Source organism: Nicotiana tabacum, chromosome 20 (assembly GCF_000715075.1).
Source record: "Nicotiana tabacum cultivar K326 chromosome 20, ASM71507v2, whole genome shotgun sequence".
In the NCBI taxonomy this organism is placed as follows: Eukaryota; Viridiplantae; Streptophyta; class Magnoliopsida; order Solanales; family Solanaceae; genus Nicotiana; species Nicotiana tabacum.
The window spans coordinates 43213666-43217476 of NC_134099.1; the positions used below are offsets into that span (position 1 = coordinate 43213666).

At 34.1% G+C, this 3811-nt stretch overlaps 1 long non-coding RNA gene across 2 annotated transcripts; it reads left to right on the forward strand.

Moving 5' to 3' along the window:
* Positions 1-365: 365 nt before the first annotated feature.
* On the forward strand, positions 366-2741 carry LOC107761350 (uncharacterized). Of its 2 annotated transcripts, XR_012703910.1 has the most exons (3): positions 366-476; positions 1542-1865; positions 1962-2741. It is a non-coding gene; the product is annotated as an uncharacterized LOC107761350 (long non-coding RNA). The 2 variants fall into 2 exon arrangements; XR_012703909.1 differs by having other exon boundaries at positions 381-1865.
* The last annotated feature ends 1070 nt before the right edge of the window (positions 2742-3811 follow it).

Sequence of the window (3811 nt, forward strand, 5' to 3'; positions counted from 1 at the left end):
AATTGATTAAGACTTAAGAGCCTATTTGGAATTTCCTTCAATAAAAGAACTTTAACCCGAAAAGAATTGAAATTCTTAGTCAATTCGTTCAAAGTTATGTGATTTCCATCTTTGAAAGGTTAGAAAGATGAGAATACACGTTTTATTCTGGTCCGAGAGAATATGAGCTTGTTTGGATGGGCTTAAAAGCTGGTCAAGCTGACCAGCTTTTAAGCACTTTTTAACTTCTGGAAGTGTTTGACAACTAAAAAAAGTTAAAATCTGCTTAAAAAAATCCAAAACATTGGTTTGACCAAGGATATTACTTTTGTATCCCTTATAATATTTCTTATTCCCGAAATTACCCCTCATTAGAAAACCTAAAAATATACGGTCTCTTTCTTTTCTCTGTTGTTGACAGCGCCTCTGATTTCTTCTTCCTCTTCTTCCATAACTCTCCCCAACTTCAGCTCCAATTTGAAAGCCTCTTCAGCTCAGTAAGTTATCTTCCTGTTGTACTTCTTATTTGGTTCCAGTTCTGCTGAACGATATAGTTTATTTTTCTGATTCAATTAAAAACAAATGAAAGGAAAATGATAGTTTATATGGTTTTCTAGTGTTTAGTCCTTGTTTTCCTCTCAATGATATAGTTTAGTTTCCTAATCACGGATCAAATAGAAAGAAAACCTAGTGCCCCTGTATTTTTATTCTTATTATCCCCTTTATTGTGAGTTGTTATTATGATTTCTATTTCCTAGTATGCAAACTATAATACCAGCAATCCATTTGGGCTTAACCAGAATTATGTTTTGTTGCTCTAGTTTTACGATATAAGCCTGCATTCATATATTTGATGTGCCTACATGACCATGAAGATGCATACATTCCCAAGTTATGGAATGTTCGCTAAAGCTTGGTACTGCCAAGTTGCTGTTAATTTTTCCATTTGTCCTCACTTTTTCAGTACTTAGCATATGTAGTTTCTTGGTTGTTCTTTTTGAGTAGAAGATGTTCATTAGGCAGTGCGATCTGCATCTTGGGCAGTGCATTTCTAACTAATGGGACTTATGTCGTATGCTTGATTGCTAGTTCACTTAGCTTTTACTGAATAAGTGTCCTGTGGTCTCTTGTGATTCTGAAGATTTCTAAGAAATAATTTTTAACAACTTGCGCTTTGTCGGCCTCAAACTGCTCGTCCTCTTTGTCAGTCTTAAAATCGGCAAAGAGACGAAGTAGTTTGCTTCCGTTAGCATTAAAGATGCTAACAATATCTGGAGGCTTATTGTGATTTGCGACAAATAGCTTGAAGACATGAAACGCTTCTATTTGGATACTTTTGCTTGACTCCCTAAGTAGATTAGCGCAAGAGGCAGAATTTGCTTCTCTCTGGGCATTAACAATATAATTTTTTGTTGCAATGGAATGGATGAAGACACTGTTAATTCAATGGCATTAACAATATAATATTTTTTGTACTGGAATAAGCTGTCAAACACAAGGCTCTTTCAGGTTCTCTTTATGCAACTTCAGTCTTAGCTTCTTGGTTGTTTTGATTTCTTCAGATTATTTACATTCAATCATGCCAAACAATGCTAAGTGGGACGATGATACACATATTATATTTCTTGAGTTGTATGAGCAAGAGGTTAGAAAAAGAAATAGACCAAACACTTACTTAAATAAAGATGGTTGGAAAAGTATTGTTGACGAGTTCTGTAAGAAGACGGGGAAAGACTATGATAAAAAAAATGAAAAATTATTGGGACTACATGAAAGACGAATGGACACTTTTTAAACAGTTGATGAGAGGGGAGACAGGTTTAGGATGGGATGCCACAAAAAATACGATTATGGCAGATGATGATTGGTGGGAGCGAACAATTAAGGTACATTTCTCACATTATTATATGTGTAATTCTTATTTTTGTCATTATTAATTCTATCAGTTTGATTAAAGTAATTTTTTTTTTCTCTTTTTACAGGAGAATGCAAAATATAAGAAATTTAGGAACAAAGATCTTTCGCTCATATGGTTTCGCTACGATGCATTGTTTGCTGATGTTATTGCCACAGGAGAAAGAGCACGTGCAGCAAATCAAGAACCGGCATTGGACTTAATCTCGATGAAGAAGGGATAAATGTTATTGATGATTGTGACAAAGAACACTTTACTTATATTAATGATGAAATGAGCGATGAAAGTGATGATCTACAGAATATAAATTCTGTTATGTTTCCAGAGTCATCACTAAAAAGACAAAAACCAACTGATAGTGTTAGCACCAGTAGTCAAGTAAGAAAGAGTAAGAAAAAAACAGCTGCAACATTAATAAAAGAGGATATACACTCTCTCATAGACTTTATGTCTAGCAAAAGCACTGCTACATCTCCTGCAATTGATGAGACATCCATCGAGAAGTGTATTGGCATGTTGGGACAAATTACTGATATTCTAGCTGGGAGTGGAATTTACAGTTTTACTATGAATATACTCCGCAAAAAAATAACCCACAGTTATTTTTGGGGATGCCTACTGATGAAGCTCGCAAGTCTTGGTTGGAGTTTAACTACCAGTTATACCTTAAGAAAAATGGATAATGTATCGTTGTGGTTGAGTCTTTCTATCATTCCGTGTTCGAATATTGTGATTATATGTGTAAACTTTATTATGATTTTATGTGTAAACTTTATATATTGCTTCTTGCTTAGATGTTGTGATTGTATCACTAAACTTTTATTAAATTAAAGATTTTGTTTGTTAAGCTTACTATTGTTAAGCTTCAGGTAACATTTATTTTAAATGTTAAGCTTCAGTTAACTGACTATTCGAGCGTATGAATTTGTATAGCTTTTAGTTAGCTTCAATATCCTCCAGTTCTTTTTAAATTCCACAACTGACCATTGGAATGAATTTGTAAAGCTTTCAGTTAACTCCTCTTTTACTTATGTTTTCATTTTCAGTTAAATAGAGAGTTCAAACTCTAATGACATAGTAGATCCTTATCCAAATTATTCGTCAGATGATGAAGATGAAGAAGAACTGGAGGAAATACAGAGGGAGCAAGATGGAAAGGAATGGACTGCTTTATGTCAAATAGCGGGTAAATTGATATTAATGTATTACCAAAAATACCTATGCAAGGAACCTTGTCGTACATCTAGACTCGTTGTTATAAAAAAATTCGATTGAGGAAGTCGTTTTTGTTGATCTATCGAATGACTTAAATGAAAAGTATGGGCTTAAACCCACACGTGGAATGTCTATACACGAGATGTTAGGCATGTTCTTGATGGCTTGTGCACATGGAGCTGGAAATCGGTTGATACAGGAAATCTTTCAACATTTGGGAGAAACAATTCATTGACACTTTCATAGTGTTTTAAAGGCGATTTGTGAGCTTGCAAGAGATATAATTAGACCACATCAAAATTATAATGATGGTGCAGGAGCTCACAAGCCATGTAATGGTCGATATCTCCCTTTCTTTAGAGTAAGAAATATTTTTACATAATTATTTTTTATTAAACTTATAACTTAACTTTTATAAGTATTACTAGCTTAAGTTAAATTTATACTTATAAATGTATGTAGGATTGTATTGGAGCACTTGATGGCACACATGTTAAAGCAAGATTACCGCAAGGTCAAGAGATACCATATATTGGACGTAAAGGTTATCCGACTCAAAATATTCTTGTTGTCGTAGATTTTAATATGTGTTTTATATTTGCATGGGCTGGGTGGGAAGGAGCAGCGCACGATAGACGTATATTTGGTGAAGCCCTTCGTAGACCGAAACTTAACTTTCCACGTCCAATTGGAAATAAGTAT